At 32.9% G+C, this 17,099-nt stretch overlaps 1 pseudogene; it reads left to right on the forward strand.

The window, feature by feature from the left end:
- Positions 1–9,350: 9,350 nt before the first annotated feature.
- On the forward strand, positions 9,351–10,059 carry LOC138326438 (uncharacterized; annotated as a pseudogene).
- Positions 10,060–17,099: the final 7,040 nt, after the last annotated feature.

The raw sequence follows: 17,099 nt of genomic DNA on the forward strand, positions 1-17,099 counted from the left end.
GTAACCTATATTTTGGAGTTCTTTCTTGAATTTAAAAATTTTACAAAATATATGTGGAACAATTTTCAGATTTACTGTGTTTAGAAAAAAAAAAACAAAATAAAACATGGACAAACACAATAAATAAGATAATAAGAATACTTGCAGACACATGGTGATAATTACGACTAGTTACAAAAATAATAGAGCGAACCACCAACGATACCAATAAATATTATGTATGTGTCTACAATTATGGACGTAATTCACAACACAATGTGCATGTATTAGATAAACGGGAACATCGACACCACCCTCATAAGTTGATAATACATTATAGCCCGTAAAAAGATGAGGTGTCTTAATGGCCCTCTGTGGTATAGATGACGCACATATAAAGATAATATAATAAGATCTGCAATATGAAAAAGACAACTATACATGTTACGATTGTAATATGTTTTGTAAATACAAGATTGTATCTATTGAAATTGAACAAATACATCTTTATACGGTGGTTTGCTGGGAGTGTCGACTAACTAATACAAGAAGACATATTCATCTCATTACATGAAGTGTACATTTGATATACGATTTATAGGGGGAATTTGATTGGTATGGGTGATGGGCTCACCTGATCCTATAAAATAAAACAAAGGAGAAGTGTTACTATGTATTAAATGATGATACTTGCAAAATGGAAAAGACAGGATAGTAAGTGGAGGGAAGGACATAGAATATACCTGTATAGACCACTGCAAGTGTACACTATATCCTACAATATAGTCTTAAGTACACTTCTCACATAGAAGTATAGACACTGCAGTGTATCAAGCAATATGGGACTAATACCTAAAATATACTTGAAAAAGATATACCAGGTATCAGTTGTATCTCCAATATTGACAGTACAAAAAACATTACATGTTAGAGTGTATACAATCTCTACAATTAAATAAGGACATAACACATAACAAAATGGGCATTTACAAGTAGGATACAGCTGTAATGGTCAATACATATTACATGTATGTAGACCCTGCCGTAATAAAATATACATAATATAGACACTAGCAGTGAATATACAAAAAGGTAATACTATAACACATACTTGTTTGTGACAATGTATCCAATGATAAATATGGTAAAGATCAAGTATGTAACACATTGCATTCAATTTATCTTATAATATGGTACAATATAAAGACATAATACACAGAGTATGGTGTATTAACAGTGGATCTACAATAATTAATGGCAAAGTATATCAACTAACATATACACACGAATTCCTACCATGCACGCTGCATTTTGTTTGTAAATGCATGCATGTATATTTGGGGGAAAGTGGGGGTTCCTACCATATAAACTTGTCTTTTTGGTTATGAAGCAATATAGGACCGGACATAGAACACACAGATAATAAATGATGAATAGAGATGTTTTTAAATTCTATCAATATAAGATATGTACATGCAAATTATCATGAGTGCATGTAAAAGTAAAATACACAATTTTTGTCCATGAAAGCACACTTGTCTACTTGTCTTTTACTCTGAACTGATTTATTTTTTTGTTGATGGATATTGATACTTTTGTGTGGATAAATTAAAGAAACTGACACTATATAAATGGACAAATAGTTGCCTTGATAACTTAAAATTACTGCAGTTATACGTATGTCTTGCATTGCATTTTTTCGCTGAGTACATATATATTTAGACATCTTATCTAAACATCTTGATTTGGGAGAACACACGCATACCTATTTGTAAGTCGTCTTGCTACGATGACAAAGGAAATGATTGATATGAAATAATGTTATACTGGTGATTGTTGGCGTTCCAAAAAAATGAATTGATCTGAGTATGAATATAAATATTTAATGTTGTAAACAGTAACATGTCAAACAAACAATTTTGCAACACAATACATTTTTTTTTCTATGTGTTATTCGACTGACACCCATGGAAATAGAATCTATCAGCGCCAAAACTACATTTTTTCGTAGTTTATATTTTGGTTGCCATGGTAACATTTTTACGCAAAAAATAATGATTTGATACTCAATTCTGGCCACGTCCTCTTTTGAAATTAATATGAAAGTTTAAAGATTACTAAGCCTGATATATAAATTAAACTTTCATACCCCCTGTAGTTGAAGCAAGACAGGTAAAACACTAATTTTAACATTTTCAAAAATCTTCGGTTTTAAATGTTGTTGGTTTCCATGGTAACATTCAAAATTAAATTGAAAATTATGGCATTCAATAAAATAATTTTCAACCCTTCTGCAACCCCCTCTTAATATACCCCTGTAATGGACGCTTGTTATCCCCCTCCTAATGTATCGTAATGGACAGCAGTTACCCACTCCCTAATGTACCCCTGTAATGGAACAGCAGGTACCCCTCTCCCTAATTCTACCCCTGTAATTGACAGCAGTTACCCCCTCTCTAATTGTCCGTACCCATGTATGGACTGCATGAGTTGCACAAGGATTAAAAACACGCCCAAGTTGTGATAAAATATACCTATTTCCTCTATGTAAATTGTTGTTTATTGTAGTGACTTCATAATATGTGTGTTTACTCATAGCATACAAAGCTGAAAAACATTACAACTGCAGTGTTTTTTACCAATGCGTATAAATGCATCAAACATGTTTTTCCGATGCATTGATATGATTTTTCCACGGCTGAATTCTCAAAACTTGAGGTTTAAATTCATTACTGAGAAAAAATTGTGGTGTCCAAAACAGCATAATACAACTTTAAACGGATTTTTAGATATTTATCTTCTAATTTTTACACAATAAAAAGTATTAAGATGTTGGCTCCAAACTTTGTGCATTTGACGGAAAAAAAGAACACTGCACTCAAGTGAAACTTGGTATTGACCAAAGGATGTGCATAATACTAATACTATCATAGAGTTGGGCTCCTCTTCACTCAGTCTTGTCGTGAACTTAACCCTATTGACATGAAATAAGTGAATGCATTATAATTCAATTGATTTGAATATGATTTATCATTTCGAATTTCTACGTATCTAATTGTGCAGTTGTAGAACGTCATTAATTTGCACTGTAATTTTCGGTTGTATACAAAATACTAGGTGACATGTTGGTGGGATTGATAAAGACAATTAACATATAATCATATTTTTAATGTTTGTTTTTGTTGTCTTTAATTTGTGTTTAAAGTACTGGTTTTATTGCTTGGTGTTTATGGATTGAAATTGCGATTTTTCAGCCTGTTTTTTGGTTTTTTGCTCATATTTGGTTGTTGTGCTATTGTGGGGACACTCAGCACAAGTGATAGCTTTGTATCATAAACACCCCAAGTAACTGTGTCGCACCATTTACCATTGCTGGTGTTTGGCACTAATATAGATACTTTAAACACCACAACACCCAAACTATAACCCATATTCAAGTGGTTTACATATACAGTACCAACATTTCACCCATTCCATAAAACAACCAACACTTGACAATTCCACAAACTAATCCCACTTCACGGTGACCCACCCAACCCAAGACCCCCTACCCCCCCCCCCCCCACCCCCCCCCCCTGACCCCCGTGACCCCCCCCACCCCACCCCCCACAAAACACAGAACACCAAATGAGCTCCCTACGAGATCGGTGCTCGGGACTCCATACAATGACATAAATAATCAAGTGGTCAGGGTTGCGAGGTGCGAGATTCAATTACTATAACGTATGAGGGTGAGTGGTGTATATTGTCAAGAGTTCAAATGGGTGGACTACAAAAACTGAGGTAAATGGGCCAGGGAAGGCGGTCCATTCCCATGTATTTAGGATTGTCACTGACGTAGGAGACCTGAGTGAGCTGTGGTCCTTTCTTTCATGTATATAACAAAAAAAAACGTCTGGTTATAATGGATATTAAGATGGTCCACTCGGCGCTGGATGGATCGTTTCATGGTTTATCTTTGACTTACTGTATTTTTGTAGTATACGCTGTCCTAAATGAATCTGATCTACATTCGCTGGGGGATACGAACCTCATTGAGCACATGAAAGAATTAGGTTAGCACTATATTTTTCCACGTCGGTTAACACAGTTCTTTGTTTGGGTATAATGACAATGTTTATGCCGGTAGAGACTATTTCATTATTAATACATAAGATCAGCCAGGCTACGATGGATAAAACAAACTGTACAAGAGATAGAATAGCTACCACCCTGATACCAATATCATATGAAAACAAAGACAAACTGTACACTGCCTACGCCTGATAATTGCCTAAATCTAACCAAAACCCCCACTGTATCAGGTCAATCTATAAAATGATTACACGTGCGACTATCTGATTGAAAAAGATTTTGCTCCGCGGGACAATTTTAAATTCCAGTTAGCCCAAATCCTTTAATACACAGCACCGTTTTTCATATTACGCGTACATATCTGTCAGTAGCGATTTGTAGCATGTATCGATGTAGATCAAAATCCTCTATGCTACATCTAACAACAATATCTTCAGGATTTAGGCGTACCAAAAGTTTTAACTGATTGTACCATCAATATTGTAATTGACATACTGTTTTATATTTATCCTGCGTTATGAACAGTATACTACCACATTGTCTTAGCTAGTTATAGTATTTTTTAAAGTCCGAAAATATTTCATTGAGAAATAAATAAAATAATAAAGAAAATAAATGCTCATCAGACAATTTCGTCTATTCTTAAAAGTGCATATTGTACAAATTCTTAATGTTTTTCTTAGAAGATTGGAATTAGTCCATGTACTACAAATATGATTAAGTATAGTTTTATGCCTAACTCAAATTATAATTGTTGACACACCCAGTGACAATTTGTTTTATGACTTTTTGATGGCTTGAGGATCTAGTACTGTCACATATGTATATAAAATCGCAGACAGATTCTAACTGCGTTATGGGTAACAGTCGTTTTTGACTACCCGAAAAAAATCGAAGTAAACATTTATAAAAAAAAATTCACTGACTGGGACCACAATTTTAAAGTACAATAACTGCTATTTTTTGCTATTACTTGATTTATGATATTGGGTATATAGTACCAGAAATCCTTTAGGTAAGTACATAATACCGTTGAATATGAATCAAAATAATTGCTAGTCATATCTCAGATAAATTAAGAAGGATGAAAACAGGCCTCCTTTATAACCTTGTGATCTTAGCTATAAATTCCCGTTTTTGGCGCAGGTAACATCAACCTCGCACATGGTGCTCGTGGGTTGCATAATTGCTCTGTTCAGACAGTTTCCTCAATCATTGATTTGGATTAGGAACTTGGACTAGCAGTTTCTAGCGCTACTTAACGGCGGTGTATGCAACCCAACTTTGATTTTATATCTGGAAATTTTTAATTAGTCAAAATTTTGAATATGAAAAGTTACTGAAAATAAGCGTATCTGTTAATGTTGAAATAGGGAATAGTTAGATTACTGCTTTCATATCCTTACCATATACACTAGCAAAAATGATCTTAGTTTGGAAAATTTTCACTTGAATTGTTTACAATGTTTCTAGACTTTTCGTCCCGAAAATGTTGTTTACAACGCATGAAGACGTTTCGTCCCGAAAATGCTTCGTTTCGCCCCACGCGTTTAGTCCCTACTAGTGACAATTATCCCGCAAACGGAAAAAATGAAATCAATATTTCACCTCAAACATCAAAATTGTTACAATAATGATTCTTGTTCTTTGAATCATATTAGTGCGGGAGCAAATAAATTTCAGGACGAAATGGAGATTTGTTTATCACGGCTGCGTTATGCCACATGTACATGTAAATCCACAATGGGAAGAAAGACAACTCTAAGAAAATTTAGGATAAACTTTGTCAACTGATCTACAAATTAGCGCATGACAGACGTATGAACATTTTCTAAATGTCCAAGGTGGCGTAATCTTCCAACTTACGGCAGTTAATAAGGTATGGATATTATTTACCACATCCATAATTATCGATAATTTTTATAAGCACATATATACATTATCAGATACACATTTACATATTTAAAAGCACGTTTAGAGGTTGTCACTAAAAACATTTTAAGCTTCTTTCATCACATGTAGGCCTACAGGAACTTGACGTTCTGACAATAAATATATATACATATTCAGTAAAACTACGTAATTAACGAAGTAAATATTTGGTCCGAATGACAAAAAATACATACATAAAATCGTTTCGAAGTGAGATTATTTTGGGACTACAACATTTGTAGATCAATGAAAATTGCCGATTTTCTTTTTCATAAATCTACCGTAGAACGGTACTTAAAAAGCTGTTTCAATCTACAACAAACGTGAAAGAAAACTGTTAAATGTTTAGCAATTATCCTGAGTTATATTTTATCAACAAATCATCAGAGATTAGCAATTAAAACTTACATAAACATACTCCCGATTCTCACTTGCATTGGTGTGATCACTCGAGCGGAACTAATCTCTACCACCTGGCACAGTCTTACAAATGCAATCACACAAAAGCCTACACGATCATTGTTTTTGGGTTTTAGTGCGATTACATCTTTTGGGGTATGAACAATACTAGTTCTTTGAACTTTTTTACTCGGCAAAATAACACTTATCACCGTGAGCCCATGGACACTTGCACATGCAATATGCTTCATACTTACACTTCTTTGTGCACCCACATTATCACCATACATATATGACAACTGCTGATTACAATCAATTTAGTGAAGGACAAAACTCTAAAGAACAGGAGGACTAAAGAACAATTACAGGTGTTCCAGCTAGGATTTGAAAAGGGCAGGGTGTGCTGGGCAAAAAAATGGGCATCTTTTTTTCGCGACATAAAACTTTTAGGGCATTTTAATACACGACATACAGCTTAATATCAGAAACAACTGTATAATATGTATATCATTGCATCATAATCATCAATGATTTTAATATCAATACCTATATTATGGCATCCCAAGTAGACTTTGGGAGTGTTTTTGTGAATTCTCCAAAATGTCGAGACATAGGAAAGAAAATGTTGACTGTTTTGATAATACATGTTATTCGTTTAATTTCTATTTGGATTTAACAGGATGCCACAATATCTGCTTTGTTTCAGTTCTGTATTTGTCTCTGTACTCTCTGCTGATTCCTTAAGTCTTACTTCAAGAACATCTTCCATATATTTGTCTTTGCAATGTGTGTTGTCATTTACAAAGTCCATTCAGTCTCGCATCAAGTAACACTTACCAAATAAGTATTATAAATTGCCACGATTTGTCTTTTAGTGATCATGTGTTTACAATTTTGTTTCAGAATGTTGAACAGGAAATAAATTTCAATAATATTTACTCTAAACTGGATATTTATTATTCTTTTATATGATATTAGCCTTTTCAGTAATTACTCTGTTAATACATTTATTGTTTCCTTACATGTTTTACAGAATGTCTACATGCAAGTATCATTTCAATTGGAACCAGTCCAGGAGAAAAATTGTGGCGTGAACAAAATGAAAGAAATAATTTTCAACATGTGGTAGCTTAATACTGTAATAGTTTTTGATCTGAAAATAATTACTATCATCATATTCAAATTCCATATATATAATACATTTAATGTTGTAAACATTTTTGATACAAATAATTACCATCATCATCTTCATTCCATATATACAATACACATTAGTGTTGTGATTTTGTGAATTTTACTTTAATATGATTTAAGCATATACTTGGTATTTGTTTATTTTTATGACATGTACATGCTTGAAATAAAAAGAATAAATAAAACATTAAATTTATAACACAATATGACATTAGTTGTTAATATTTTTAGAAAACATATTTAGATTATGGTTAATAATACACTAATCATCATCTTCGGCACAATTTATTCAAAATAAATTAAATATTAATTTGCATAACACAGGTTGTCATATGTTTTCCCTCCTTGACTATCAATCTTCTGTGATCACTCTGAAAGTGGTGATTTTACCTTTTTCGGTCACCACATGAACTGCCCTTAAATCGATTACATCCAATGCAATATGACAATGTTCGTTTACTGTTAAATATCTGAGATGATCTGTTTTGGTTTGTTGTCGGTTGTAAATGTATATCGGGACCTCTCTTTTCTCAATTTCCATTCCGGGACAAAGGAGATTCATATTAGTTTTTATTTTGTCCTCATGTTTTTGTTTAGTTTCTTCCAGGAACCAGTTCACAGAACCAATATCTTTTTGTACCATGTTCTGACGTAATCTTACTATGACGATGTCATGTTTATATACAAATAAAATAATTTCAAACCCCTCAAGACCGGCATGAGCACGAGAAAGCGCTAGGGAAGAATAAAAAAAAAAAAAATCTAAAAAAGACGTTTTATAGTTTGTTTTCTTTTTTGTATATGGAAAAACCATCACATGGGACATGGTTCTTTTTTAATATCTATGTATATTTTTTAACATTAATGGTAGCGTTTTTAAAAAAAAAAAAAAAAAAGGAAAGACTGCTGTACAAAAACAATTAAATCAGTGTCTACTATTTTTAAAAAACAAAGGAATGTATCTCTTCCTGTTGATTTTAAACTGAAAATATTTTAGTCACTTGTAATGCCAGTTTTATTATACTCATCAGAAGTATGGGGATTTGAAAATACAAATATTGTAGAAAAATCATTTGTAATTTTCTCAATTAAAAAAGTGTATAAAACAATTCATGGTCTATGGCGAACTAACAAGATACCCAATTGATATTTGAATAAAATGTAGAATGATTGCTTTTTAGCATAATGTATACTTTACATGAAAATAGACAGACGTTTTTTTAAATGGCTGTAAGATGTTTAAGATATTTTATCCAGAGCTAGTTTAAATCATGTTTGGATATATCAATCAACTTGCTGTTTTACAAAAGAATAATTACAAAAACTTGTTAAAAGTAGACCAATTGACCAATTTATTCAGAAATGGTATGACTGTATTGATAAGTCTTCTAGAGGACTGACATATTCTATATCTAAGACATTTTGTCATAGAAAAATATGCCTCTTGTCTGTCTCTGCTGCAAAAACAATACTTGTTAACTGATACTTTGGTCCCCAGGAACTTGATGAGATAATAACAAGGAAAAGGTTAAAGATGCTATAAAATCATTTGGCATATAACATCGTAGGAAATATTAGAATGGGCTCCCAAGAGTTTTAGTATGTGTTTCTTATCTAACACCTTGGTGTCCAAGAAATCCTCAAAAGTCCAAACTGGAAGGAACACTAGCAAAATTTATTTCTTATTGTCCAAAAAAAAAGTGTTGACTTTAGAAATATATTCTCCAATCATTGAGACGAGCCATTTAGTACTTTCAGTACTTTGATTCTGTTTTGGAATTGGATTGTCAGTGATGTGTATTGCTTCCATTGTTGTTTTATTGCATGTACAAAAACTTTCCTTTGGTGTAATAAATCAGCAGCAGATGTTGCAGAAGATCGAGTGGGATGTTGGAGCTATACAACACATATTTAATCTTCAGTCACAGTACCCAGATAGGAATCCATGTGGCATTGAGGAGTTGCAGCAACTGCAGCAATACATCTCTGAAATACAGACAAAGTTGACGGATCGGAGGCGGCGTCTATCCCTCAGCGGCGAAATAAATGTTGGTGTGCCTCTTGCTCTGATGAACTTACAGTCACAGGTGACAGTCCTACAGCAGACAATCAATACTCTCATACAGGTAACAAGTCCATCCACAAAATTTTGGTCCAACAGCCGATGAACCAGGGTTACCCAACAGGCTATCAATGGGAGCTCATGGACTACATATACCTTATCCACAAGGTCAAGGTCAACCTGTGCCTTTTCAACAAGGTCAAGGTCAACCTGTGCCTTTTCCCACAGGGTCATGCCCATGTATTATGATGGAGGACTCGGGTGTTCATTGCATGCAAACTACTCCATTGATGAACATCCCCCCAGAAAGGTCAGCAAGGTCATCTCAGCCAGGGAGGGCGTGCAGTGACCTTCCTCCATCATATGACACTGTCATGTCTAAAGGTCAGGATGGGGAAGCTGAGAAAAATTGGGTATAGGTTGTAAAATAGAATATATAGTTGTAGGCATTGTTTATTGTATAAGCAAGATAGGGTAATGCCTTTTTTAAGATAAGTTACATATTACTTTGCCTTCTCATAGTTTTTATGATATCATATAAGACTGAAAAAAAATGTGGATATGAAGGATTGGGATATTTTTACCCAAGGTTTTACAATATTTTATGATCGCGAAGGTAGAATATCCTTATCCTTCATGTCCACATAATGAGACAATGTTTTCTCTCATACCTTGACATTTTTATTACCAATTTTTACAATTATGATATCCGGCCATTTTGATAAAAAGTCTTCTTTTTTTTTTTAAAGAAAAACCTCCACTACTATTCAATTCTCCATATATGAAAAATTGCGTGATAATCTTTTACACACAAATCTTAATGTTTGTGATCTTTATACTAAAACCAGTCCGGTTCTGATACTGTTAACATGGACATCTTGCACATTTACACGAGAGGGAAATTTACTCGATTCTAATTAGGTGAAGGTTGCTTCTTGCTTAATCTCGAAAATTCCTCCCATGTAAAATATTTTGTATATACATGTTATATGACCTTTATTATTAAAAGTCTGAAAGTGTATGTAATCGCAAAATAAACAACAACACTGCAAATGTTTTATGCATGCAAACCACGAATGTAAGTACCTGCGAAAATATCCATTTTTACAGTAATAAGTTAAACTTTTTCTGAGTAAAAAGTAATTTTTTGATGCAGAAGTGAAATCACTAGGTTGTTTTGCATGGGTAGCCATGTAATATAGCCTCAGCCAACATGAGTGTATTGCATGGGATATACCAGTATTACACTCAGGTCTTGAGATATAATATTTAGTTTAAAAACATTGGATCTTGCTTTTAATCTTGATAAAGATACATGTAAAACATTACCAATGTGTTCAGTCGATGTACTACAAGTGTTATCCTTAAGATTGTATTTCTATACAATTATTTGAATTATGTAGAATGCACAGAAGGTACAGAATTAATTTTGTTTAATATATTTGTTTTCCATCACCATGATTACCTGGTATTGCAAGTGGGCTTTACGATATTTTACATCAGAATATGCCTATTACGAGCAATCTACAGATGCGAGCTATTTGGAAACCATACATGAAAATACACGGGTTATACATCGTAAGCTATTTCAAATATGATATTGAATAGCAATGTATGTATCTGACTTTACCTATATATATCCTTTTCCGAATAAAATCACGTTACTATATGGACTTATGTGCTATTATTAGTACATACCCGGTACTTGGAAGTAAAAACCGGTAACCAATCTGCCAGTGCGGGTTATCTGGAATATATTTTACAAAATTGAAAGAAAATGCCTGATTTGGCTTCTCACAGGCTTATGCCCTGGTGCATGGTAATATGCAGACAATTATGGTAATACAGATACATAAAAAGGTTGTACAATTTTTGCTTTGTTAAGATTACCATTTAAGTACAAAACTTGACTATTTTATACTTGTGTTGTTGTTGGTACTGAACCCCTATCAGAGTTACTTTGTATTGTACTTATAATGATAATATTATATTTTTCAGGTTTTATGCTATATTTATATTTTAACTGAAATCGCCACATTTTAAACATTAGAATGAATAATTATATCCTGCCTCCACTCCCCATGATGACCATCGGTCGTCGTTGAGAGCTTGATCATCATAGCTATTTAAACACCAGAGAAATTTTAAATCTTGTATATTGCTGGTGAAAGTCTTTTTTGATCTGAAAGGTTACATTAGGTTTGAGTTTAAAAAATTACCATAATTCTGTTCAGTGTTTTAAACCTTAATTCATTATTAATAATTACGTCTGATAAACTTATATGTGAAAGAAGTGGTTATGCATAAAATGTACTGCCATGCACATTCCATTGCTTCAAATTCAATGGAGTTTTATCAGATTTGTGAATAAAAAGTCTACACATCCAATTTATACATTATGATATTTTCATTGCTCTAAAATTATTTGTACAATATTGTAACACTGAATGGTGATGACAACAGTACATTTCACAAATTGATTACATCAACCAAAGTTCTTCCTTTGTTACAGCACAGGGACCTGGCAATATGTCACTGTTTATGTAAATAATGTTTTATCATTTTTATAGACATTTGTTTTTGAGAGTTTGCTTTAAAATTCAGAAAAGAACTAAACCTCTGTCCTTGTAGCCAAATTTCAAAAATTTTTACTTGTACAGTATCTAAAGACAAAGAGGTTTGAATTTTTGACTCTTGTATCACCTGATAATTTTATACATAAATTGAAACAGGTTCAAATACATGTATCAAATTCCCAGGTCCCTGTGTGTTGTGCTGTATTAGACTTAATCGGAATTTAAGGTCATACCTGGTAGTCCTATACCCTGTGAAAGTCAAAAATAAGAGTCATCACTCAATATTTAAGAATGGATGGACAGATTTTTGTCTGTCTCTCTTTCCATGTAACTGATAGTCAGTCTACCTGGCTGCTGCAAATACATGTTAATTGTCTAGATTGCTGTATATAACTGGACTGTTTGGCTGTACTGGGACGTCATAGTAACCATCACAGGTTATTATTTTATTTGATCCAATAAACGCCCAGGGTGCTTAAGATTGAAAACAAAATGGGGCGCTTAATAAACCAAATTTAGATTATCCTTTCATAACATATTATTGCACATAGTGAACCATAAACCACAAATTTGCAACAGAAATCAAATAAAGAAAACTGAAATGGTTTCCATAGTTTCAGTCAGCATTAAAAAAATGGTGGAAGTGCACTTATGGGGTCGAATACAGTATGATGTCCAAATCATTATGGATGTGGCACAATTGTTTTGGTAGACATGCAGAAATATTATATCCAAGCCATATTTTGATTGCCTTATATAATTTACATGATTTAAGAGTTGCCTTAAACCAAATTTTTTGCAATTTTAAGTGAAAATGAGAAAATTAGATCAACATAGCTATGTTTACATTATGTAAGATCACCTGAGACAAAAGTTTCAAGTAATCTTGAGGTCATGTGACCTGATAGTGATGGGAGAAACAGTAGTTCTATACCTCAAAGAATCACTAGTGGGGATGGGCGCCAATAGAAGAAAATTTGCAATTTGTTTGTTTTAAAATCCTTCTGTGATTATGGTCTTGGGCAGTCTTGAGAATGAATGGATTTAGTCTGCAGCATCTGTTCAGGAAAGATTTGGTTGTAGAATGGTAAAATGGCAAAATAACTGTGATGTATCATACAATATTTGCATTTATAGTTTAAAAGTGATGCTTTGTGAATATTTGGTAAGATGATTAAGTGCATTGCCTCATGTCAAACTCTTCAATTTCTGGATGGATTTTTTTTTAACCACCAGAGCCTTGTTAGGATGTTTATTTTGAGCCAATATTTTATGGAATGTTTAAATTAACATATATATATACTTTTATATGATTGACATTATGAACTAGAATTTTATAATAAGTGCTTTTTACCACTGTATATTTTTTTACATTACATTATACCATTAAATACTCTGACAAATTTGACGGCATCAGTGTTATTTTGATACTAATACAGCAGAATTGGAATGATATTCTAAAACTACCATCACCTGTGCTCATTTCTTTGCAGGTTATGTTGGACCCATTCAACTGATATACAGTTTCATTCATTATTGTCTCAGAATATATATTTATAAGTTAATTCTACCACACACTCACATAGCAAAATTTACAGAAGACTATTGATCTACATCCCTTATGTAAAACTAAACAAACAATACTAACAATTTCCACAACATTATAGGCGGTTTAATTTACATTATCATGTACACGAATAGCTGAACAATCAAACTTGTACATTAATACATGTGTATGCTATAGCTAGATTGTATTATACTCAATGTATACAAAAGCATCAAATAGACATGTGGAAGCCCCTTTTTTTAGAGGAAGTTTATTTTCAGACAAATCATACCCTGAAAAGGTAAGCACACTACTAAATGGCAGTAAGAGAATGTTCTAGACACAAATCTCCAGTGTTAAAGCTAAAGAGAATCTTCCATTATAAACTGTAGGATTGGATCCACAAAGTAAATAAACCAAAGTCCCAAACACCTTGCTCATCAGAAAACAGTAGTGATGTTTTAAAAATAACTAATAAATGTATATTAGATAATCATTAATCCCAGTTACCTTATAAATGATGCAAGTTAGATTCAAATGAAACATGTGTAAACCATGATCTGAATCATTCAAGGCCACAAGAATCAATTATAAAACTATGCGAAAATCTTCAAGTAACTTTTAGTTGATTAACAAAGAACTATGTCAAGAGACATCAGAAGGAAGATTGAAAAGCAGGGCTGCCTACAATATAGGAGAAAAGAAATCCTGCGATGCAGCCAACCTCTAACACCAAACTGTGATATTCAAAATGAAATTCCATTGGTGTTGGTATCGGTGTTGTCACATAAAACTGACATATAATATTGGATCATAAGTGTTGTACAGTGGCTGATTTATGCCATTTCGTGTTTTTCGTCTTTTCGCTCCGAAAAAAAACCCGAAAATTAACAAACCTTAATTTTCGTTCTGGGCGAAAAGACTTTTAATTTTTTGTCTTTCGGGGGCGAAACATAATACATGCTGAGTATCTTACAATACAATGTTTAATTTTATCATCAGTCTCCTCGCGTCAAAATATCATGTTCAATAATATTATACTGCATATAGGTATATATTGTAGTATTATAAATTTGAAAATAGATATCTGTATTTGAAATAGAGATATCTGTATTTAAAATGAAGACATCTCGATATAAACAAAATCAAGATATTTTTAATTAAATTGGGATATCTTTAATTCAATCTTTATTCAAATAGAGATATCTTTATTTATAATTTACAGATATCTTTAATTAAATAGAGATATTTTCATTTTAAATAGAGATATCCTTTTTAATTAAATAGAGATATGTTCATTTTAAATAGAGATATTCTATAATTAAAATAGAGATATCTTCATATCAATAGGTAAAAAAACCAAAACGGCTTGCCATAGAAAACTGAAGAAGATCTCCGGCGCAAACTAGCCCGAGAGACTCTGGCCCTGACACCAGACTTAGACATTATGACAGATAAATGTCTTGGCTGTCTAAGTCTGGTGTCAAGGGCCAAGTACACCTCTCTGGGCTAGGCGCAAACATGTTTGTAATGCGCCGTACGGACTAACAACGACATAACAGATTACGTCCCATTTTTCGAAAGGCGAAAAATGCATACCCGATCAATGAAGAATGAAACTATACAATATCCATACTGGACTTAATTTATACATGTAACATTTGGTAAAATAAGTTAACATACCGAATTCAATTCAAATCGCTGAGAAGAGCCAATCCCAACTCTTCCAAAATGTCATCCATTGTAAAGCTGTAAAACAAAGTGGTCTCACCCGTTTATTATTGCAGTATACCACACATATATATGTATATAGGTACATCAAAATGTATATGCATGCACTTTGTATTATATTGTCCAATATTATATACTCTGTTTTCCTTCAATGGGGTTCGATATATATTGATATCAACTCGGTGTTTCCATTTTTAAAACATATCGAATTATATTCCTTCTGTAACGTCATTACCCAAACATTGTCCTGTGGCCTTCGTTTTCTTGTATTTAAAATATACTTTGGACACTACATATGTAACCTAAGCAAATTTGTCCATAATTTGTAATTAAATGCTTATCAATGTAATTAATTCTGGTACAAAGTGATGAGTACAAAATATAATAAAAAAACGTAGATTTAGACCTATGGCAAGCTTAAATGATACTTGTCTCGTAAAAAATTGAAATACAAATGTACTATCAATAGCAAATTTGATATTGCTTATACCAGAAAAACATATATACATAGAGATTGGCAACTCTGCTACTTTTTACTGATTGGCAGATGTTATCTCTGTATGTCCCTAGGGATTTTATACTAAGATAAACAATACAACAGAATAACTTTGATATGTTATAAAAGTTTTGTAATTTTCAGATCAGATGGTTTGAGTAGATTTTGGAAAAAAAGAAAAATAATATAATAACTTATATATATTAATGAAACAAAATGCACTTCCTGTTTTGAATGTCTGATTTTCGAAAAACCAGGTAAAATTGCTGATTTTCATGCTTTCAAAATCATATCAAATTATATCAATCGTTGGAAAACTGTCACGCCAAACCATGATATAATGTTTAAACTTTGTGTTGATGCAAAAATAAATGTTTTAAAAAAATACACTAAAAAGTAGTTAGCCAAGGGGAAAATGCCTATAAACCGGTAAGGTTCCCGCTGCCTGTCGACAAAGACAAGAATGGAGTTTTTCCAATCTCTTATATGTATACTATGTTTCTGATATTAGTCTCAGAAAACTGGAGGGTACCATGATTCTACAGCCTATGTTCTTACATAGACCACGGACACAATTTATTTCAAGAGCTTCTAGGGGCCAATTGCTGTTTTCAGAGATTTAATTAATACTGTTTAAAGTGTACACGGAACGGAAAATTATATTTTTGATTATGTTATTCTGTGTGATCTCCTGACAAGAATGTTGAAAAACGCATCAAAACCGGCCGCTTCAGTACCGAGATACCGCCCTCCGAAGTGCTCGATTTTTACCTGTATAAACGACTGCCTAATCAGGGTATCGCGCTGCTCACCCTGATTTGGGAAATAACAGGATGTGACGTCACGAGGACAACGGCAGTGTGAGCTGTGTATGTTTGGTAGTGGGGTTATAGCACAAAGGTGGACATTTTATATATATATTCCTGAAATGGGGCTGCGATAATTTGACAAATATATATACAGTTATGATGACGATTTTTGATCATATTATATGAGGAAATATTGCAACTGAAATAAGGCTAAAATACATATTTATAATCAGTCTAAAGGCATCACCTTGTGTAGTTGTGTGTAAACTTTTATATATGCACGACTCGGTACATTTTTACT

The sequence above is a fragment of the Argopecten irradians genome, chromosome 6 (assembly GCF_041381155.1).
Source record: "Argopecten irradians isolate NY chromosome 6, Ai_NY, whole genome shotgun sequence".
NCBI lineage: Eukaryota > Metazoa > Mollusca > Bivalvia > Pectinida > Pectinidae > Argopecten > Argopecten irradians.